The sequence below is a fragment of the Micromesistius poutassou genome (genome assembly GCF_964030765.1).
Source record: "Micromesistius poutassou genome assembly, chromosome: 10".
Taxonomy (NCBI): domain Eukaryota; kingdom Metazoa; phylum Chordata; class Actinopteri; order Gadiformes; family Gadidae; genus Micromesistius; species Micromesistius poutassou.
The window spans coordinates 6,078,489-6,103,259 of NC_140280.1; the positions used below are offsets into that span (position 1 = coordinate 6,078,489).

Sequence of the window (24,771 nt, forward strand, 5' to 3'; positions counted from 1 at the left end):
AAGCTCTATCCCTCTAATTTCCAAGCATCCTGGAATGAGTTAAAATGCTTACTTATTAGTGCATGCTTGTTACATTGCACCGCACCTAGCTAGGGTGGGGTGTGTAGGGCGAGTGCCAGATGCGGTCTTTGAAACTTCAGTCGCTCCTAGAGTCCCTCAAGCGTAACCGATCCAATATTTGTGACATGCACGCTGATAAAAAACATCACGTATGTCATCTGCATGGGTCACTGTCCATGTGAATACGATGAAGAAGAAGATAGAAGAACCCGGGAAAGAACGAACACACCCTTGGGTGTGTTCCTTCTCTCCCGGGCTGAGAGGTTGCAAGACTTCGAGCGACTATTGGCTCTACGGACGTGGGGCTTGTGTGTGTGTGTGTGTGTGTGTGCATGTTTGCGTGTGTGTGCAAGCGTTTCTGTGTGTATGTGTGTGTGTGTGTGTTCAGTATGTGTTTTGAAAGAATGGCCCGAGAGAACAACGGAGAGGTCCGGTTTTCATGTACTCTTCCACACACACTCAACTCCTCATATCAATGAATAAAAGGGCCCTTATCTGTCCAGGGCCCCTGCAATGTTACATTAATGTGAAGCCCTGAGTGTTATCTGATGTTGTAGTCATGCAGTAAGGGCCGCCGTCCCTCTCTGCCTCTCCCCCCTGGCTCCCTCTCCTCCTCCTCCTCCTCCTCCTCCCCCTCCTCCCCCTCCTCCCTCCACGCAGCGGCAGTCGTGTAAACAGACGAGTGTTCCGGAGGAATGCTGGACTCTGTGACCTCACGCCCCCGAGCGCTGCTACAGAGCACTGAGTTCAGCTGGAGCTGGCCCCTCCCCTCCTGTAGCGCCTCCCTTCCTCCCCCTCTCCCTCCCTCCCTCCCTCCATCCCTCCACTCCACCGCCTCACCCTATTTCCCCAGCTTGAGGCCCCCTCTGGGTGGAAAGTACACACATCGCTTTCACCCGACACCACAACCGCCACATATGCATGCACCTACGACACACACACACACACACACACACACACACACACACACACACACACACACACACGCACACACACAGGCAGAAACGTGCACAGCACACACACACACACACACACACACACACACACACTTAAGTGAAGACAAAGCCATATGCGCGCCACCGTTTGAGCACTGCCTTTCTGTGAGCGTTGCAGCTGTCAGCGGAGCCAGGGCCTCTGCTGTGATAGTTTCCAGCCATCTCTGCAGGGCGGGACGCTGGGCGGCGGGGTCCGACGGGCGCCCTCAGAGCGGCTCGTGGTGCGGAAAGGACTCAATTCATCCTCTTTGTATTGCCCCGTTGTTAACACTGTTACATTACACAGTCAAATACTAACCATCTTTACATCAGAGATGAGAGATAGACCGATTGGAGGAGCTGGAAAGTGAACTAGGGAGAGTTTTGTTTTCTCTGCAGTCTTATGTGTGTTGTAGGTGAGTGTTTCTCTCACCTGAAACTCTGAGTTTCAGAGCACCTGTACCTTTTTTTCCCACTATATTGAAGCAGTTTATATAATCGGAGGCCACGCTATCAAAATGTTTCACCTCTTCCAATCAGATCATCATTTGCTTTTGATTTTCTGCTTGCAGTACACAGCAGATTGGAATGATGCTTACATTAATTTGACTTTCACTGATGAATGGCAGTTGCAACCTCCACATCGGTTTGTGGTTGTTTAAAAAAGCAAAAGAAAAAAACAAGGACATAAGGACATAAGACGGCATGCTTTCTTTGACAATCTCTTTGATATATTTTTTTCCCTCATATTTTTGGATGTTGAACAGATGAGACAAAAACATTGCAATGTCATGTTTCACAGTCTTTCATTGTCATGCTTGTCTTGATCTTTTTGCAAGATTCTCTAACGCTCCCTGCAGGGTGAACGGTTCCCCTTGGCCTCCAAACCGAAACGACTGAAGAAGTAAGCTTTAGGCCAGCAGCGCCCCCTACTGGAATTTAAACATCACAGAACCGCCAAGTCCCCCAGAAAGCATGTCTGCCTCATCGCTTCATAGGCCCATTGAAAAGGAACTACAGCGCGCGTGCACACGTGCACGAGTCCACGAATGTACCTTTTGTGCACGTGTACACATGCGCTGCTGTTCCTTTGGAACACACCACAGTGCTAAGACAAAGGCAAATAATTAAGCCACGATAGGCATGTAAATCTAGGATTAATAACTCATTAAATTTGCTAATCGTACTCTGAAGGTTATGTGCCAGCTGCTTGCTGATCTGCAAATCTCATGAATACGATGATTAAAGGCAAATGCCTTCTCACAGCACACCCTCTCTGGGTTTGGGTCGACGCGACTCTGGTGCGTGTGCGTATCCTCCGCAGACACGCAGACTGTGAATGTGATCATTGACATCGGTAGTAGTAATCATCGTACCACGCCTCAGAGTGTCTACGCAGCGCAGTAGGAGTCACACATCTGGTTGCACATGCAGACAGACAGACAGACAGACGCATGCGCGCAGCAGGCAATCCCATCTAGCTCTTGTCTGAAGAAAACATGGAGCTGTCTGGTGCCATAGCAACCAATGCGGACATCCCACCCTCTTTCAGAGAGAGAAAGAGGTGGAGGGAGAAAAAAGAGAAGGGGCAATGACACGTTTGACAAGAAGCAATCGAGACGAAGGACAGAGAGAGAGAGAGAGAGAGAGAGAGAGAGACGGAGTTGGAGGAGACTAATATCGGTCTGTCTGGTATCTATCTGACTGGCTGGCTGGCTGGCTATAAATATAACAAGAAAATGTTGGTCTGGCTGTCTGTCTCTCTATTTGTCTGACTATCTTCCTACCTGTCCATCTCTAAAAACCTGTCAATCTGTCTGTCTAGTCACTATTTACCCATCTGCCTGTCTCTCTGTCTGTCTGTCTGTCTGTCTGTCTGTCTATAAGTATAGCATTAACATGTCTTTCTTGTCGTCTATCGCTGTCTGTCTGTTTGGACCATCGTAACATTACCATGTCTGTCCGTTATAGTAACGTAGGAATATAGTATTAGAAGTGTGAACACACGAGAACACACACACATCTCTAAGCGGTCAGAGGACCAAGATGAACATTATGCAGTCGCTGAAATGAAGAGCAGAACCAATAGAAAGAGAGTACCAAGAAAGGGAGAATAGAATAGTAATGAGTACTGTTTCCTTCGCTGTCTCCTGTAATGTGTGCAGAGGCCACTCTGTTAAAGATGCCATTCCCTGCTCCAGCTCCATACTTGCATGTAGCACTGTTGTTCTGACCTACATACAAACACACATGCTCGCTTACGCAACAGCATTGGACACAGTCTGCCCTAAATTTAGCGAAAACTGACTCAACCGTTTATTTTTTGTATGTGCTTGGGTCACTGAGGGGCCGATGCAGAAATGATACAATGCCGGGACAGTGTTTCCCCAAGAATACGTTTTTTGGACGTAGCTGCGAGAATTTCATCAGCTGCTTGGAACAATATGGTCCAAACCTCTGCCTCTCTTATGGGTCTTAATGTTATGCTTGTGTTATACTCTTTCTCTCTCGCTCTCTCTCTCTCTCTCTCTCTCTCTCTCTCTCTCTCTCTCTCTCTCTCTCTCTCTCTCTCTCTCTCTCTCTCTCTCTCTCTGTCGCTCTGTCTCAGGTTCGGTTGGCACCGGGTACCTGTCACAGTGGAGGGAGAACCAAGCAGCCTCCAGCAGTATGCAGACGACGGTGAGTTCAGTGTCATGCTGCACTAACAGGGCTGGCCTGCAGGGGGAGGCCAAGCTCACCCCTGTCTCCGGCTGTCCTTATTATAGGACAGCAGCATCACCTGACAGAGACAAGGCACACCAAATACACCACGTTCTTTGGTGTGAGGATGCAGTTAGATTATCAAACACTGCTGTCAAACAGGAACTGCCAGACTTTGCAGACCTGCTCCTCTAACTGCACATACACAGTTTGTGTGTGTGTGTGTGTGCGCGTGTGAGTGTGTGTGTGTGTGTGTGTGTGCGCGGGCGCGTGCGTTTGTGTGTGTGTTTTATGTCTGAAAAAAGGTTTGAGACCAAACCTTAAGAGCGTCATCAAGAGCACTGACGCGAAAAAATAGGTTGTTTTTTGTTCTATTATTTGAAGCCACGTGTTGTCGTGGAGGCGCCCCCCCTCGTTGGTCTGACTGCCGCCCCAGTCTGAAGCCTCTCCCTGGGCACGGGGCTTTGTGCGGAGACTGCCCTTCAGTTCAGTGAGGAAGAGGGTGGTGAAGGAGGCAGTGTGACTCAGCCCGGGCGAGGTCTCGGACCTCTCTCTCTCTCTCTCTCTCTCCGGCACGGAGATGTAGTATGTGGACGGATGTGACTCACAGCGTCACCAGAGCTCTGACATAGCCCTACGGTTGGATCTTGGATCCCAGACTTTCTCTGAGGTAGTATTCAGGAGACTGGGTGGATCCAGGGCGTCAGCGCGGCAGACCTTTGTCTCGTCTTGTCAGTTTTATTATGAACCCGCTGAAGTCCTTTTCATCAATGAGGCTTAACGTGGCCTATCATCATGCGGTATTGATTCAGTTCACCCAATTGATAGGGCGAGCTAACCGTAGCCCTAACCCCAACCCTAGCTCATGCTCCGCATAGGCTGTCATAGGCAGTGACAGACGAGGCAGCCCAGCAGATGAATTAAACAGACTGGAGAGGGAAGCTGCTATGAAACAGGCCCACTGCCTTATAATAATTAACACAGTGCCTATGATAGTGATCTTTGTACTTACCTCATCAGATTTTGTGCCAAGGACTCGACCTGGATCATTTATTATTCAAATCGATATTTATCTTAGGGTTATGTTTATTTAATCAATTGGTTGGTTCATTGGTTGGTTAGACAGTTTTACGTAGATATACGTGAGTATATGAATGGCCTTTTAAAATAGCTCAAATATTTATAAACATGCATACATACATAATTCATAATTTGTTGACAATACCGTGTCCACCATGTGTACCGACGCAGTGCAGTTCAATAACCGTATATTGCGCTGGGACTTAAAAAACGTGCTCAACACAATTTATCATCTTTTTATAACTTCTATTACGTGGCTGGGCTCACATATTCATATGCCCGTATGGCATTCTCCCATTCCTGAACCCAGGAGTTCATTCAGTTCTGCTTTTCCACTCGAGGTTATAATAACCTGCTTCTCCGAAAAGCTGCATGCAGCACTTCTATTTCCATCTGGCTTGAATTCACCAATATTGCCTTTCTTATGCTCTAAAGCGGTGTTCAGAGATTCCCGGGATGACCGCCACATATTTGACATTCTTACAGGGTTTTCTCTTTTGATTATTTCATTTTTTTCTCTAGTTTTTTGATGGGGGGGGGCAGATATTTGTTTGGTTCGGATTTATTGTTTTTTTACAGGGAGAATGCTGCAGCAGTTTGTTCAAACACCCCTGTTACTGAAGAAAGCCCTTTGGATAGAGAGAAAAAGGGAAGGAGATAGGGAAGAGGGGGAGCAAGAGAGGGGAAGGAGATAGGGAAGAGGGAGAGAAGAGAGGGAGAGAGGGAGGAAGACAGAGAGGGGGAGAGAAAAGAGAGAGAAGGAAAAAGAGAGAGAAGAGAGAGGGAGAGAGAGAATAGAGGGAGAGAGAGGGAGGGAGAAAGAGAGAGAGAAATGAAGAAGGATAGGGGAGTCAAACAAAGCTTGAAAGTGATGATTATCTCAAAGTAAATCTCTACAGGGGGTCCTCCGCGGCGATCCCCTGTGCTGACAATATGGCAACAGCCAGGGTGGAGCGGGGGCTCGGGTGGGTGGGGGCTGGGCGGTGGCAGGGTGGGGGGATGTGTGTGGGGGGGGTGTGATGACGATTGTGATTGGCCAGCCTGACATCTTGTGCTCTTACTCTCCGCAGTAAGGGAGGAAAGTGCAGACTCCAGCTTATCCATCCTTCCCCACCTTCAGTATACACACACACACACACACACACACACACACACACACACACACACACATATAGTCACACACGCACATATACTCATACACGCACACAAACGCACAAACACACATACATATAGTCACACACGCACACTACTCACACATATACTCACACACACACACACACACACACACACACACACACACACACACACACACACACACACATAAATTCACACACACACACACACACACACACACACACACACACACACACACACACACACACACATACTCACACGCACACACACACACACACACACACACACACACACACACACGCACACACACACACACACACACACACACACACACACACACACACACACACACACACACATAGTCTCACACACACACACACACACACACACACACACACACACACACATACATCCATAGGGCTGTGGCTGTTTCCACATCCTACTCCATTGATCTGAGACGGTTGACGAAAAGGGAGTTGTGCTTCTTTCATTGTGTGCATGTGTGCGTTTGTGTGCTCTCTGATATGATTCAGCCTGTTAGCAACACAGAAAAGAATGAATGGCCATTCGTTATCCCTGCAAAAAAATTGAGACTGAGTCACCCAGCCCAGCCCAGTGCAAAGCACGTGCACAAGCGAACACAGGCACGCACCCACGTGCACAGTAAGCAGAATAAGAAATTAAGAGAGAAGGGAGAGGGGTGTTTCCGCTCTGTGCTTTCATTATGATTTTCCAATCACTATAAAACTAACCCTAACCCTGACAGCACAGAAACAAGTAAACATGACTTTGTTTGGTCGTTTTCACAAACACAAGAGTCGGTTTTAGAGTCATGCAGCAGATGTTGATGCTTAATAACACTGCCTCCCTCTCAAACACTGCCTCCCTCTCTTGTTATTGGATTCTATAATAATATTCATAATTGATATCAGATATATTTCTAGAAGATATTAAGATATTTAGATAAGATATATTTCTTGAGATCTGCAGATATGGCTATGATATTTCTGGCTCCAATCCCTAAGCCCCTTAGTCTACCTGTAGGCCTCCAAGATGTCTTACCCCTACCTGCTCCTTAATGACATCTATCTTTATTCACTTTAGGTCTTTTTCAAACGTCTTTACACTGCCAAATATGCCTGTTTTATGCCCACCTTTTTCCCGGCATGGTCCGCACGTTTACACTGACCGAGGTAATACACTGGCTTGATTTCGCCCCCCAATTTACTCTCACGGACCATACACATATCGGCGGTTTAATTTTGATGTAAATGCGATTAGATGGCTTTGTGGTTCCACGGGCGGGACTTGGGTAGAGGTGTTGCTGCACTGTCTCTACAGCAAACAACACAGCGATATCAACATGATTAGTTCTAACTGGAGAGACGGTGAAACCCACAAGCTGCTGACCCTCATGGGAGAGAAGGTGATGCAGTCGCATTTAACAAAGACGGGGAAAGATGGTGCTATCTATGAGAATGTACCAGAGGAACTTTCATTATTATGCTTTGTCGGGATAAAAAACAAGTGGTAAGCTAAATAAAGAATATGTTGGCATTTTTGCACTTATAGTGCATATAGTAAATAGTGAATCGTGTTTGTAGCCTACACTCAAATACATATAGGCCTACTCCTTCTTGCATGCGGGTGACTTGAATCATAAAGAAATTCAAACATTCAGAGTATGTAAATTATTCTAAAGAGGTCTACTCTCTGTGCTTAGCCCTGCCTTCTCCAGTAAACCAAGAAAGCCTGCTCCTTGACGAAGGGGGATTTTACCCCCTCGGTTTTACACAGGCAAGACAGTGAAATTGCAGGGTGTGCCAAAATGCGACCGTACCGGCTTGGCAGTGTAAAAATGCTTACTTACTAATACTTAATATAGTCTGCACACAATTTCCATAATGGCCGTGGGAAGATGTAACCACTAACATGTTACATGAAGTTACAGCAAAGCTTATTTATGTATAGCACTATAATTATTTGTGAGTTATTTTCACGCGATCACACGTGATTGTTTTTTATGACGTTCAAACAGCTCAGTGGTTGAAACCACATTTTAGTCTTATTTATAAGTACTACCAAGTTGACACACGAAAGACAACCTGTCCAACGTATCATCATCTATTCAGTAGGAAAGCCATCAATCAGGCATTGGGGAAACTTGGAAAGCTTGGGAGGCAATATTACGGGAACAGTCCTTTTTTTATCACACAAAGCTCTCATGGAGCCCAATCAAACGCTTCCACGTTATTAGCATTATTCCGGTTATATTCATAGGGTTTGGCTCGGGTCTCTGATCGCCCTGAACCCAAACCGCCTCCGTTTACCGTCAGAGTAAGTCATCCCTGCGCACTGCGTAGGTCAAGGCCTCGCTTCAGTTGATCTCGGCCCAGCCGCCGAAACCACAGCTGCCTTGAGCGATGGCCGCGTACAAATATATAAGCCGGCGTTGTGCTGTCATTACGCCGAAGGCCCTCGCTCTCGTTCATCTCGGATTAATCCCACAGAGCGGTTCTTGTGTTGAGTCTCGTGTGACTCAGCGGATTGGCCGGCCCCCGCTCCTTCTCCCCGACCAGACAGGTGTGGTAGCGTCTCTGGAAAACCTCCTCTTGTTTTCCGGCTCCTTCGCCCCACTGAGCAGCACGTCCCGGTATACCGTCAATAGGTGTGTGTCTTGAGGAGCGACCTCGAGGCCGGTCGATTGGATTTGTCCAGCCCTTGATCAACGTCACAGCCTCAAAGCCGCCTCACAGGCCAGACAGACGCTTCACGCGCTAGACGACTCCCCCAAACTCCCCCAAAGCCCTCTGAAGGGCAAGGGAAACACTTAATCATCAAGGAACAAACCTTGAGAGACGTCTTGATTTTCAGATATAAATAAACACCTCTGGAGGATGGTGATTAATATTCTCAACGCTCGTCGTTCTCTCTTCCTTTAGCACTCACAGTCTTTCTTGAATCCCCTGGTTCTTCTGACGCAGCGCAGGCTAGCACTGGAAGCGATAAAGCATCACGCCGTTAGGGTTTTCGTCACGGTTTAGGAAGGTGCAAGACTTGGTTTCAGGTGGAGATAACACGTTGTGATGTAAAAATAATTAGCAGTGCAGGTTGAAAAGCCAAAAAAAAAGCTTTGTTGATGCTGCACAGCATGAATAATTCTTCTTAGTACTAGGCCTTGAACTTATGTATCATTGAGTGAAGCAGTAAACCAGTGAACACTATACAATATGCTTTTAAATCTATTGGCCTAAAAGTACATTGTTAAATACCTTATTCATATTTCAGTTTCTCTTGAATTTGCCAATTAGTGAAGTTATTGACCCGACGACACTCCTGAAAACCTTCTTATGCTTCATGAGAATGGGTCCGTCATGGAAACATTCATATACTGTTTCTTTGAGGGTGTTGTTGTGTAAGGAATGAAGGAAGAGAGGGAGGGAGAGAGGAAGGAAGGAAGGAAGGAAGGAAGGAAGGGGCAGGATAATGTAGTAGTTCGACAGCCAGCCGAAAGGTTCTGGGTTGGAGCCCCAAGTATCTGTAGGCAACCATGAGCATTGTGCCTAACCCTTACCTGCTCATTACTAGTAACATGTATCAAAAAGACATTCCACTGGGAGACACTTTTAATAAAAGTGTCTGTTCAATTACTTAACATTAGGATGTGATTAAGGGATAAAGAGTGGAAGGAAGGAAGGAAGGACAATTAGTACTGAGAAATGATCTTCCCAAGATATGTTTTGCGGTGGTCTGAGAGGGGAGATGGGTCCACACTTCAGGTTTGGAAGATCATCATTCGCCCTATAACATCCTCAGTGTCCGTCTTCCCAGGACCCTCGCGGCGGTCTCGACTGCACCAAGCTCACTTTTTGAAACTCGTAGGATGAAGTTCTCCTGGAACAGGGGGTGTACTCCCTTTAATTAGAGAGAGAGGAGCGTAGCTGGAGGAGGAGAGAATGAGGGTCTCAGGATGGGAGTCCAGGGTGAGGGGGTTCACACACTAAACACTGGCTTCTCATCACTGCATGACTCACTCGGCCCGCGTGTATGGGTGTGTGTTTGCCTGTGTGTGTGTGTGTGTTTGTGTGTGTGTGTGTGTGTATGGGTGTGGGTGTATGTGTGCATGTGTTTGTATATGGGTGTGTGTTTGTGTGTTAGCGTGTGTGTGTGCGTGCGGATATGGGCGTGTGCGTGCATCCTTGTATCTCAGTGGGTGTACGTGCACACTCGCAGTCGGGGGACGTGCGCACACAGTGTACGTCCTCTGCGCATGTGTGCACCTTACCTCACTGCTCAGGCATTCCTGCAGAGAGAGGGAGAGAGAGACAGAGAGAGAGACAGATAGAGACAGAGGGAGACAGAGAGAGAGAGAGAGAGAGAGAGAGAGAGAGAGAGGGAGGGAGCACGGTGTGAAGAGAAAGAGCAGGCTTCTCACACTGGGGGTATTCATGGTCCTGGCCCCTCATGGACCGCTGGCGGCTCCAGTGTTCTCAGACAAAGGCCCTTCAGCAGGACTCACACAGACACACACACACACACACACACACACACACAGGCACATGTACACACGTACACATACAGGCATACACATACATGCGTGGACACTCACACATACACCTGCACACACACACACACACACACACACACACACACACACACACATGCACGTATATATACACATACACACCCGTACACATACAGACGTACACGTACAAGCCCTGGACACACACACACACACATACACACACACACGCACGCATGCACGCACACACACATGCACATATACACGCATACACACACACACACACAGACATACACGTACAGGCCTGTACACACACACACACACACATACACACACACACACACACACATATGAACGCACAACGACACACACACACACACACACACACACACACACACACACACCACATCCACATTTATACGCACGTACATATACACACAAACAGGCATACACAGCCATGTAGAGATGGACGTACACACACAGACACACGCACACACACACACACACACACACACACACACACACAAACACACACACAAACACAGAAAAGGGCGTAACAGAAGGAAAGAAAATGAAACTTGGGAGAGGAGGAGAGCTGACAAGGAGAGGAGAGAGAGAAAGGAGGGTGTGTTTCACAAACTTGTGTGTGTGTGTGTGTGTGTGTGTGTGTGTGTGTGTGTGTGTGTGTGTGTGTGGTAGCTCTCGTCCCTGGAGAATGCAGGTGTGATGGTCGGCAGTTTGAAAATCGTAACGAATTTAGAAGTGAGCAGCTATTGTCCCCTACAGTTGTGGCTGACAGTTGGGCAGGATCCACAGAACACGCAGAGCGCAGACGTACTCCTATAACACAGGGACACAAGTGTGTGTCTTCGCCTTCAAAAGCCGCTCAAAAGTTACGAGTTTCTAATTTACGTCAACACAATGAAATACAAACGACATATCATATTTTATTGCACACTATATATTCTGCAAGTTTGAAATAGGAAGCTGTAAATCTGCACAGCCCCCAGAGCTCAGCCACCCACCCACAGCCCTCCAATCTAATTCCTCCTCTGCCTTTACTTGGAAGTCCCCCCCCCCCCGTCCCCCGCCCTTCCCTCCCTGTCTACATGGACATTGGCCAATCACAGCTCCCCTAGCGCGTTAACCATCGGAGGGCAGCACCGCAGCCCGATCCGCGTGGACCGGGGGACTGGGAGTGACCTCCAGTCCGCCGGCCCGTCGCGGGTCCCCCTGCAAGGCCCCTACTGCAGGCCGGGTAGCCTGGTTCACTGTGTCCTTAGACAACCTGTGTGCTGCTGCACACAGCACAGGAAAGGGGCCCCAGAATGGGTAGCAGGCCAGTGTCTGTAGCTCTCACTTCTTGCAGAGAAACTCGCAGCAGCAGCAGCAGCACAATAGAGAAATCACCACGGGGCCTTTTCAGCTCTTTTAAAAGACATTGTTCACCACGACGGTCGCCGTTAGGATGTCATCGACGGCGACGTCGTTGGCAGTATCTGTTAACCCCCGCTTGGCCCCCAAGCACCACATTCCATTAAAATGCATGATGTGCTCTAGAGGAGCAGTCAACATGTAAATGATCGTAAAGGTTTCCATTATTTGCGATGTGTCGATGTGTAGAAAGGCCAAAGCTTCATATTTTGTGATTTACAAAGACTTTGAAAGGCATTAGGCATCTTATTGTGTTCCACCGAATCCACAAGGATTTAGTTTTCCACGGTGCCAGTGGATTGGCAGGTTGGCAGACCAAACGGACAAAATTGCAAACTGCAGTTTTGTCAGTTGAAAGCAGTCCAGCAAGCAAAGAAGAGAGCATAGATGAAACAATCCAGGAACGTCATCATGACCTTATCATGGTATTATCATGCAGAACACTGAGCAGGACATTTAGGCATCTGCCAGTCTGGGATCCCTAACAATTGTGTCGTTGGGATGGTATTTTTAAGGGTAAAAGGGGAGTTTTTCCTTTATGACTTAATTGCAATTTGAAATAACAAGGAAAAAAAGAGCATGGTTCTGAAAGACGCAGAAGAAAGTTCTTGTACGTTTTGGAAAGACATGCAATATGTAAAAGAAAAAAATAATAACCTGATGTTTGCTTAAAATTAAAATACTATGTATGTGTACAATACAAAACTAGTCACGCTATTTGAGTTAAGGTATCTTTGTGCTACACTATCGTATCTGATTTCCCTTGAAGCTCTTAAGACTATCTCATTGCTATTGGTAGCACCCTCAAGTAGCCTACATTTAGAATTTGAATATGTTTGCCTTAAGGCACATTATGTTTAAAAATATTACATTAAGAACATATGAGAACATTAGACACGTGCCTCAGCTCTTCTTGTGTGTGTGTGTGTGTGTGTGTGCGTGTGCATGTGCGTGTGTGCGTGTGCGTGTGTGTGTGTGTGTGTGTGTGTGTGTGTGTGTGTGTGTGTGAGAGTGTGCGTGTGTGTGTGTGTGTGTGTGTGTGTGTGTGTGTGCGTGTGTGCACGTACAGCCGGGCATAGTGCAAGATGGAGGGGCGTACAAAAGGAAATGATTGAAAAGAACATGATCGTTATTCTTTTTTATTAATAATAATAGCTGATTCATGGCTCAGGTCCACAGATCTCTCATTCTTTCTAATAAAAGGAAGTAAATACCGGTGGCATACTTTTTAAAGCTAAGACTGAGGATAGTGTCGCTTACACTCTGATTCCCCGGATTCATGGCGTTCATCGAGGAGAGGTAACAATGTGTTCCAGGAATCCACAAGTGCCCTGTTATTAAGCCGTGGCCCGAGCTGCACTTTGAATAGTGCCAACGCTGTTCCATGTGCGAGGGCTCAGGCCTGTTTCTCATGACACTCTGCCAAACGTGAAGCAAGAGGAGAGAAACAAGTGACATTTCCACTGGAGGACAGGCTGCAGACAGCACCGTGGAGGAGCGTTCGTGCGGGCTGTGGAGGAGACGGAGCCTCTATCAGTCGAGGAGCACATGGCTGTAAGCAATTGCATTCAATATGTCGGTGGTACAAGAGGGTCACGGTCGCTGACCTGTGGGTCAGTACAGAGACACGATTGTGTTGTTTTCTAAGCGAGCGCAAATGTCAGAACTGGGTTTCCCTTTCTAGTCGTTTAAAATGCGGATAGAGTTTAGACATTTTAGATTCAACCAAGTTAAAAAGTTTTGATATGAATTGGTTTGTCAAGTCGGCGAGTTTGTTTTGTATGGAGTTTTCAAAAGAGACTACGGTGTTGAAACGGGCCTGCTGACCCTGCTCCAGACTCTTGTTGTTGTGTCACTCGGTACTAAGTAGCTTATCCTGGCCATCGTTAACTCGATACTTGACCCTTTCAAAGCGGACACGTAAATTGAACCCCGCCTAATCCTATACTGAAAATTAACCATTTATAACTGCATACCTAAAACAAACAACCATTTCAAAAAATGTTTGCTCTGGATCCAGCCTACCGCTCCGCCTCACCGGGCCCCATCATCAGGTCACCTCGGTGAGGGTCGCGTCCCAATGACCTCATCACCGGCAACTTAGCCAAATCTTGCGTTTTTTTTTTTTTTTTCCCCCCTTTCTTCAGAAAACAGCTTCACTGCACCCAGTCTCGGATGCCAGAGATGTTGTTTTGGCAGAAGCCCCTCCATACTGTAACTCCATTGTGACCCTAATTGCTCTATGTGTCGGCCATTTAGATCCAGCGGCCTGTGGCGCTCGCGCTCGGCCGAGCGCGTCGATGAGTTGATGTATAAACAATGTTTCAAGGCAGCGCGCTGCGTCTCGCCTCGGATTGTTTGGTGTAATATGATTGGCTAATGGGCCGCATAGACGAATAGCAATCCACAAAGGAATAAAATTACGTTATATTATGGTTTAATTTCCCCCCGCCCCCCCCAAAACAAAATTTGAATCGCAGTTTCAAGATCCAAAGACGTGTTTGGCTTCTGGCTTCGCCTCGTTTTATGGCAGAGTAATTCTTAGAAATAAGGATTACATTGTGAGTTTAGTGATATGTGATTATTATTATTATATTTAAGCGCAACTAGGGACTTATTTTGCCAAAAAAAATGCTAATGTTTGTTTTCTCACCAAATCTACGTTTGTATTAGAATTGTATTTATAGCGACATTAGTTATGGTGTGCTATCCATCAACATATAAACATATATTTAACGGAGACATTAACTGGAACACATTTCTTTTTCGATATGCTGGGAGACCGATTAAGCTTCCTTAAAAATATTTGTAAGACCTGTCTGTACCTGTGGACGTTGGCTACAAGGGCTCTGTCACTCTATTGTATGCAATCACTGACGTCTGCCGAGCATCAATTAAATGATTACTCAATTGTTGTATATATTTTTTTGCAACATGGAGGACAAAGCCCTTCTTAAACAGAGCCCGATACGACAGTGGTTTTTGTGCACGTGTGTGTTCTTTTTTTCACTCAACGCGCTCTACGCTCTCCAACATGTGTTCTGAAATCGCTGCAGATGGACATATATATTCACGGACGATGTGCGTACGTTTGAATTGGTGGGTGGTTAGAGGGTGGGTGCGGACTGCGCAGGGAGGGGTGGGAGTGGGAGTGGGAGTGGGGGGTGGGGGTGGGTGGTTGATGCAGAGCCAGGCCAGAATCAATTGGTGGTGTAATGAGATGGCCCTGCGCCAGGTAACCATGGTGCTTCTTGTCTAGCGGTGCAGAGTTCAAAATTAAACTGAATGAATGACGGCGGAGGGAGGAGGGGAGAGGCAGGGGCGAGGCGGGCAGCAACAGAGGAGGAGGAGGAGGAGGAGGAGGAGGAGGAGGAGGAGGAGAGAGAGAGAGAGAGAGAGAGAGAGAGAGAGAGAGAGAGAGAGAGAGAGAGAGAGAGAGAGAGAGAGAGAGAGAGAGAGAGAGAGAGAGAGAGAGAAGAAGGGAGATGTGGTGAGAGGAGGGTGGCGGAGGAGCTACTGGGCGTTTTCTAAAGCTGTGCTAATAAAAAAAAATCCACTGGAGGCTTTTCTTCCGGAGAGAGCAGATGAAAAGGTGCTAAAGCCCCGGTTCCCTTCAGCAATTGTCTGGAGAACTTATGACAGGTCGGCGTAAACGTAGGTGCCGGTTCTGGTGCAGTGATCTACAAAGAGCGGTACCCCGCGCGCAGGCCGCGCCCTCCCCTCCTGGCCCCCTCCTCCTCCTCCCCCCACCCCCCACCCCCCCCACTAGGCCCACCCCCAAGCTCGTTTTAACTCACCGCTCCGCGCCAGATTGACGGCCGTGGTCTGTTTCGATTTCCCCTTGAAATCTCCCTGGTTCTCCATTGAGTCTTAGTTATGGTGCCTGTCAGGGAAGATGTGTTAATGCACACACATACATCTCGGAGGCAGACCCTTTGGCCGTGTGCTACGTGGGGGTGATTAGTGAGATGTATTGTTGTCTTGCTGTGTCTTCAGCCATTTATTATGAATACCGATTACTGATGTGATAATGCATCAATTAAATATGCAATATTATAATATAAGTTAATATAAAGTTCATCTATGTATGGATCCGATATCATCCAGCGTCTTGAAGTTATCAGTGCTGTTTTTGGTGCTGCTTTTCATTTGCGTTTGTCTTTTTTTTTTTTCAATAACAAAAAAAGTTGTTCACACTCCTCGGGTATAAAGCTCATTCCGGCCTCCCTCCATCATGTGTGGAACATCTTGCCAGGTGGGCTAGATGGTATCCTCCATATAAAAGCACACTTGTGTGTGTGTTTCTGTTTCTCTCCACCAACCAGGGCTGTGCTTCTAACCCGCTCGCCTCACCACATCCCAATTCACCACACAAACCACACACCTGCCCCTCATCCACTCTGCAAATAGCTGCTCTTGAAAACCCGGTCCGGGCCTCACAGCCCACTATGATGATGAATCCGGGGGATATCCACATCGACCGTTGTTACAGATTACATTCAATGACGCATTTGAAAGGCATGTTAAAATGGAGGCAATTTTAGATGCATGCATCGCATCAACACCACGTGTGTCTGAGGGTTCCCAGTTGGCCCTGATGGTGTTTTCGTTTTTTGTTGTTGTCGTCTTTGTCCAGTTGTCTCTGTTGTGTGTAATGTCTTCTAGTGTAGCAGTGAGAGAACGGACAAAGAGTAGAGCCAGGAGTGGGGAGTAACTTTTGCACACTTTGGAAAGAAACAACCTTCACTCTCAAATGTGATTTGTGGTGAATGGTAATGCTGCACTGGGTCTGGAGCTTTTGATATAAATATTTAAATCAATTCATTGCCAAAGTGTAGGGTTCCCATATTCTATCTGGCAGAAGTGGTCGGGCGGTGGGCTGTTTTTCCCTCTCTGGAAATATTGGGCCGCTTTTTGAGGGGCACTTGTGTGCATTTGTCTGATTTTTAACGGCGTAATGATGCAATTATTATTATCACCGTCATTCATGAAAATTTGATGAAAAGCAAGAATTCCATTGAAATCCTGCTATTGACCGCCACAGGCGTGTTCAGAGGTACAAGGGCTGTGCCGTGTGTTTGCATGTGTGTGTTAGTAATGGGCGAGTGCACTTTCTGGGGCCACAGCCCGCGGACCGGTTTGGAGTGCACATCGGGAGAGAGGCAGGACACTGGGCCAAGATGTCTGTGGTGTGGATTAATGGGGAGGTTCGGAGCTGGGGTGCCGCAGTTGAGCGTGAGCAGAATATTTGTAGCATGGAGCGGGAGACAGAGGAAAGTGAGAGAGAGAGAGAGAGAGAGAGAGAGAGAGAGAGAGACAGAGACAGAGAGAGAGAGGGGGACTAGAGACTGCAACCAATAGGTGAGACTGGAGAAGAAAGGTAAAGAGACCCCAAGGGAAGTCCTGATGTATTTACAATTTCAGTCTGACTCCAAATGTGTGTGTGTGTGTGTGTGTGTGTGTGTGCGTGCATCTTTCTGTCTCTCTGTCTATGTGTCTGAACAGCAATGATACTGTTTATCTGATATTAACTTCACTTTGCTGTGTGTGTTTTGGTGTTTGTGTGTGTGTGTGTGTGTGTGTGTGTGTGTGCAGTTGGCCGTTGTACTACTTACAATATTGAAGTCGATTATGAAGACATTTTGCTGCATCGTTTGTGGAACAAAAGTCGTTCAAACAAAATCAAACAGTGCTACCACTATGGGTTGCCTTGTTGCCCTTATATTTATTGATTCATTTTCTATTTTTACCAAAGCGTTTCTGGCCTTAATTTCTGAAATAAATGTTTGTATTATAATTAAATTAGATCACATATTTAGTGATTTTAAACTTTAGAATGACAACATCTGTGGTTCTTGCTGTTTTTGGCCAGATGTTGCCTCATAATGTGGTTATATCATTGTTAAGATGTTAATGTTAATTACATATTTATGCCTTTAGAGGTGATGATGGGTATACTATAAAGTTAAGAAAGCAGTTCTACACTACAGATTTTAGAACCCCCTGGGTTGTGTAACTTAACGAAATATGCACTTAAAATCTGCACTTCTTTTTAAATATTTAAAACTTGAGAATTAGTTCTAGGATGCATCCTATAACACATGGCAGTAAATAAACTTGGTTTGATATTGGACATTTCAAACACTTCAAACAAATGCAATAAAGATTATAAGACACATTTCACTGTCATACTAAATAAAAGAAGGATTTCGCATTTACAGTTGCTTTCCTTCTGCAAAATGCAGATGACCGTCCTAAATTCTTCCTGTCTTCTGTGGTATTTGTTTTGATTAGTGCCAACCCAGAAAATTAACATTTCAAAAATATCATCATCCACAAATGTGTCCAAGCAACAGTTTGCCCACGTTTTGAGGAAGCCCCTCTCTGCTCCGTTCTGGCAGCTGCCCTCAGATATTCTGGTTGCTAAAGAAATAAGATTTCAGAATGCCAAGGTCTCGTATTTGAATAGTGACGCACACGCAGTCGTTTTGCAGTAGTAAAGCTCAGCGTTGGAGCAATTGGAATCGAGCGTTGAATCACAACCTGAAAAATATATATATATAACAGAGATTTGAAGAGAGGTATTTGCAAAGTAAATGGAAAGACACGGATTAGAAACACAGTTTAGAAACGCAGTTTAAACTTCATGTTCGATTAGAATACAAGAGCATTATCAAAGCATTATTCTACCATGTAAAATAAAGTACTTCATGGGGCAATTCTAATAATTAAAGCATGGGTATTAAATCGATTATCACTATTTGCATGTCAATTTATAAGTCCCACATCAATTTCAATGAGCGCCACAGCTAATGGTTAAATATTGCATTAGCGTAAGCGTGTGATCCCATTTTCCGACGCACAAAGATGTAGAACATGGATTTTGAATGGGATCCTCAGGTTTAATATTTATAAACCCCTAGAAGCTATGGAGTCCTTATCTCGTCCTGTTTAAAAGAAAAGGGGTTCTAACATGGGTTTTTTCGGACCAAATATTTGATGGGCATCTTGCCTCTCCGGTTTCTTTCATGACAAAGGTCCTTTAAAAGGGTGTGAGGGGTGCTTGGCGAAAAGAAAGGGGGCATCTAGGGGTCACCCCCACGTCAGTCTCTCGCTTTATTTGCCCTCCTGTCGTGGAGGGGCTTATGCAGACCAGGCACTGCCCTGAAAGTCCTATCTGCTCATTTAGATTCAAGTGCAGAACCAGGGAGCAGACAGCAGGCTCTTCGTACACTGGCTTGCCTCACTCAGATACTCCTACTAGTAAACTTAGCATACTGTAGTACCGCAGATTCTCCCACTAGTAAGCAGAGAATATTCTAGCACCCCAGCTACTCTCACTAGTTAGCATTGCATACAGAAGCACTGCGGCAGTGCCGTTGGAGAACCTAGCATACTGTACCTACCTGGATACTTCTAATAGTTAACTTAGCATACTGTAGCACCCCAGATACTCCCACTAGTTAGCTTAGCATACAGTGTGTTTATACTCTGGTTCCCCCTAGTTAAACCCCGTTCCATCAGTAATTACGACCGAAACCATATCTTTAGTTTTTTTGTTATTTTTCTGTAAACAACCAATACATGTAAATGAGTTCCCTTAATTTATTAGAATGTGTACTTTATATCATATCGTTCACTCATTTAAATGTCTACCGTACTACCCATGAGCCTCGTTGATTCTCAACCAAAGCCAAACAGAAGCAGTTTGGTTATGGTCCGGTACAAAATACGGCACGCTTGCTGTTTTACTTCATACTATCGACAAAAAAATAATATATTTATTAGAAACCACTAAAAAATCTTATTTGCTAAGGTAGAGTTCCCCATGAGAATTGTTGTACTTTTGTTGTGTTTTGCTCGATAAATTACACAGTCTTGTACCCATTACTTGCCTCTTGTTTTCCTAGTTTAAAAAATTTCAATTTAATTGAATGACACTGAACTATGCCCTCATCAAATATCACACCAGCTGCAAACATAGAACCGTACAAACCAGCTTTCTTGCACCACCCCCCCCCCCCCGTGACCACGTGACCAGGTCTATCGCAGCCCAGATAGGCCTACTCCCACTAGTTAGCTCTGTCCATCACACCGACTCACATGCATATAGTTAGTGTAGAAGTTATTGTATTGTGTATGTTTGGGCTTTATAGTGTTATAGCGTATTATTTATTTTAGTATAATTACATTATAAATAATTAACATAAAATGGACTGTGTGAAAAAATTATATTGTCTGCTTCAGCCAACAGGAGGAGGTAAAGGCATTCATGATCCTCCCTAAATAATGTAACAAACACACTCAGATCGGTTAAGTGATAAAGATGTTTTGTTGTCATATCTTCTCTTTTTTTTATCTGATCTTAATCCTAATCCTACTCTTAAGGACCAACGAGACGCTGTTTGCGTGTATCAATATTCATGTAGAGCAGCATTAACTGGGATAGAGACACACGCGGCCGCGAGCTAAACGTATTGACCTGCGGGACGAGTGGCCGTGACAGACGGACGGACAATGAGACCACAACACCCTTTACCGGGTCACAGTGGTGGTCTTTGTGGCGGGCTGCGAACCAAGGGTTAAATGGAACGGAGAGAGAGAGAGAGGAGAGAGAGAGGAGAGAGAGAGAGAGAGAGAGAGAGAGAGAGAGAGAGAGGACAGGGTGATGGTTAAGCTGAAGGGTGGGCTCTACCGTTTGCCGAACATCTCTCTCTCTCTCTCTCTCTCTCTCTCTCTCTCTCTCTCTCTCTCTCTCTCTCTCTCCCTCTCCCTCTCCCCCTCTCTCTCCCTCTCTCACCCCGGCCCACAGCCATTTTAGAGAGACGGGTAGGGGTGGGGTGTCTGTCTTTTCTTCCCCGCGCTACTACGTGGCATGGATTGGATAGGCGTTTGCTGCTGTGTTGTGAGGCAGAGACGTACTATGACGAATGTTGCAAATGTGTTGGGTAGAAAAAAAATGTGCACACAATAATGGACCCCCCCCACCCCTCAATGACTGCGCCTATTTGACAGTTTCAGTCGGATTTTTGACTTTTTATTTTTATTTTCTCTGCGTCCAGTGTGGTCTCAGCGTTGCCAAGCTACTTTGATTTATTTAAAGAAACGATCCATCCAGGCAGCAAAGCCGCCGGTATTACAGTCATAGTTTCTTTCCAACTCACGTTTTTTTTTTTTTTTTTTTAATGATTGTGGATTTGATCATCACTTCATTGGGGTCCGTTGAAAGGGTGTTTAAGACAAAGAGGAACGTCTGAATTCTGGCAGCCACGAGATGAGACAGAACCGCAGCCAAAGACCCCGCTGGGTTCTCCACCCCCCCACCCCCCCCCCCCCCCCCCCACCCCCACCCCCCTCAAAAAAAAAAAAAAGCAGAATGAAGCACCAAAAAAAAAAAAAAGCCAACACCACCCTTTCCTTGCAAATTCTACTTTCTGTGGAGCCAGCCTCGCTGCTCGGCGACTCCTCCTCGTCCACATCTTACTGCATTCCATCTTTTGCCATTTCTCTCTTGCCGTACCTCGTCTGGAAGGCGTATTGAAAGGTTTTTGAACCCTCCGAAAAAATGGGGACTGGACAGCAGGACAGGAGGGCGAAACCAGACCCAGACACAAAGAAGGGGCTGTATCTTTTTAGTTTTTTCATTTTGCCTCCTTTTATTGGGCTGTATCTTTCGTAATATATTCCCCTCTTTCTTATTTTAGTGCTTTCTTTTTTCTTTTTTTTTTCCGGATTATAGTTTTGCAACCTCACGTGGGAGAGGGCGTCCTTGGTTTGGCACGTGTGTGTAACTGTGCTTTTGGGGAGGGTGTGTGTGCGCACTTGGGGAATCTTTTTCTCTCCGAACTCTGTAGACTTTCTGTGTTGTTCACGTTGTGCTGGTCATATCATTTTTGTATCTGTGTTTTTCCAGGTTTTCGGACATTTCCGCTGGCGGAATGGCCTAAGATACCACCCAAGCCTGACTCCATTTTGATGCCAGAGGATGTCTGACCAATTATCAACCAGCGTCTGCCCCCACTGGTATGTTGGCATGCTATACTCCTCGCCTTTTGCTGTATGTTTAGCTAATGTGAAGTGTGGTAAAACCTAGGGCTGGCGTCTGTCTCAGGGGACTTTCGCTGCTGGTTATTTTTGTTGGGTTTCTCTTTGACTACTGCTGAATTTCTCACTTGTTCTTGGTAATAAACAAATGAGCAGTTTTGTTAATAGGAAACAATATATATTGCAGGTGTTTCGGTTTGCGAAAGTGCACATTTTTTAAATTTAATTCAGACAACATTTCAAGGTTATCCTATTATGTGATTCAACTTTACGGTTACACCTAATTGTTTGGTTGAAATATTTAGGTTGCGTTGTCTGTGATAACTCGTATTTGTCTCATGTGCTTGCGTGGTTCTTTTTTATTTATTATTTACTTACAAAATAACTGACAATGATATCAGCAATGTTAGGATTTATTTCTCGAGGTTGGTTCATTGTAAATGTTTTATTGTTGCTTTGAGTAAAATTTCTAAACTATACAATACAATAAATTTTGTCGTTTCCTCACGCAAATTCAAAGTTAATCGATTGTTATTTACAATGCTTATCTTATGCGCAAAATACTTAGAACACAAAACATAATACACATATAACACAAGATAATATATAACAAACTTCGGTCTTCATTTAATAAAAATAGAAAAAAATAATAATAATAAAAAAGTATAGTTTTTTTTATAACAGTTAGGTCTACTTTCAATTCGATATTTCATTCATCTATTCAGTCTTAAATGTGTTGTTGATGTATGACACGTGAACATCTAAAAAGAGAGATGAGTTGAATATTGGAAAGTTGCTTGATTCATAGGCGACGTAGGGTGAAGAGTGCAATATGGGCCGTAACTTTCACAAGGATTACTACTGTTGCCATGTGACGAACTCGTCCTCTGTTCGGAAGAGGCGGGTTCATATCAGTTTGGTGACGTGAACTGATGCTGCGGCAGTATCCCTAGAAAGAGGGAGGAGCCTAGAGAGGCAAAAAGGGTTTGGTCATCTAGTTTGACCTTCATCTGTGTTCCTGTATCCGTTGCAGTTTTCTGGTAGTATTTTTGCTCATGTTATAGTACTGCGTTTTCGTCCTGATTGTTTTCTGGAGAATTCCGCCAACTGCCGCAAACCCGTAGATCCGAACTTGTGGTGACTGTCTGCGCAAGTTCATATCTATAGGTATGTGTCAAACTGGCAATTGCAGCAACTGTGTATTTTTGCCTTTAAAGAGCTTGTTGGGAAATCGTGAGTATATTCGAAAATGGATCCGGACGTGGTGGCCAAAGAAAGAATAATTATATGCGTATTATTTTTGTCACTTTCGTGTACACTTCCGAACCTCGGACTCAACGTCGTCTTGCATGGGATCGTATTTCAGGATTCAAACAATCAGAGCAAGAACCCCTAAGAAATAAAATACCCTTTCCCTCATCAAGCCAGTTTCAATTAGCTTTGCATGCTCCCAGAGACAGCCCTGAGACACCGCTGAAGCCTCCAGACTCGTGGTCCACAGGTTGAGGTAGTAGGTTGTATAGTTCAGAGTGACATCGCAGGAGATAACTGTACAGCCTCCTAGCTTTCCCTGTGGACACACTCCAATGCATCGGATACGTAGTCACAGCAAGCCATGTTTTACTTTTATGTACTTTAACATTTATTTTACATTTATGATGATATACATTAGCGTGATCGATCAATGTAAAATTCTGCAATTTACTTTTACTTTTTTTTTGGTAGTTTTTGAAATTATTATTATTATTATAATAAGTTGTCTTCTAACCCTCGGTGTCATTCATGGTGTCTGTCATTTCAAATAAAAGCTGGGCAAACGATTTTTGGATTTTAAATTGTATTTCTATGTTATGTAATTTTATGAATGCAGTGAGAAGAGAAAATAAGATAAATAAAATAGCAAAAAATATGCATGCACCCGTATAAAGATCAAAAGAAAAGGAAAAAGAGAAATTGAATAGTCTACAGTGTGCATTTATTTCTGAGTTATTTTGGCTACTATGAGATCAAACAAAATTCCCCAAAAATGGTACAATTCAAGTTCAATACATAAAAAAAGGACAAAAATAAAGAAAGAAAGAAAGAAATACAGGAAGAAAGGAAGAGGAGGAGCAGAACATATGAAAGGACCACAGCCTACTGGAGCAGGGAGGATCGCCGGTTTAATGACAGAGATGCCATCGAGGGGAAAGATTGGACATGGCAGCCAATTACGTACAAAGTTCGCTTTCACTAAACCAAAAACTGTGTGTTTCCGCCACAAAACTATTCTTTAAAGAGACATTTTGATCACAGATGCCAGTGGCTACTCTTGCTGCATCAAGCTGACAGGAACTCATGTCATGCTGAAATGTATTATGGGTAATTGGGATGGCACATTGTGTACGACACTGTTTATGGCAGATACAGACAGGCATCTGAAAATATGTTTTTATGTTTATTTTTCTGCTGATGTGGTCTGTTGTGAGATACTTTTGCTGTTGGAAAAAGGGCTGAGCTTCAGGCACAGGATTTCAGCTTTGGTTTCACTCCTGTGCTTTTGAGTCCCTCCGGTGGACTATGTAAATAACTGTACCAGCTAAGTTCAGCAAATTCTTTTTTTTTGCATCATTTCAAATCGCTCGCAGGTATTTTTAATGCGTAATTTTTTTTTCACAAAATATGGGCAGTGCTTCCCATTTTCACCAGCCACCACAGAGGTCAGACCGGGTTCCCCTCCCCACATCTCCTTTCCTTCAGCCGCGTAGCTCTCAGCCCGAGTGCCGCTGGTGTACTCTAAACAGAGAGAGAGCAGGAGGAAGTGGATGCTTTTGTGTGTGTTTC

General features: G+C 45.2%; 1 long non-coding RNA gene across 1 annotated transcript in view; it reads left to right on the plus strand.

Annotated features, from left to right (window-relative positions):
* Positions 1–24,771, plus strand: part of LOC311354688 — a 71,305-nt gene that overhangs the window by 13,808 nt on the left and 32,726 nt on the right. Inside the window, exons 2-3 of the long non-coding RNA XR_014637290.1 lie at positions 3,643–3,713; positions 21,818–21,927. This is a non-coding gene — a long non-coding RNA (uncharacterized lncRNA). The remainder of the gene's footprint in view (positions 1–3,642; positions 3,714–21,817; positions 21,928–24,771) is intronic.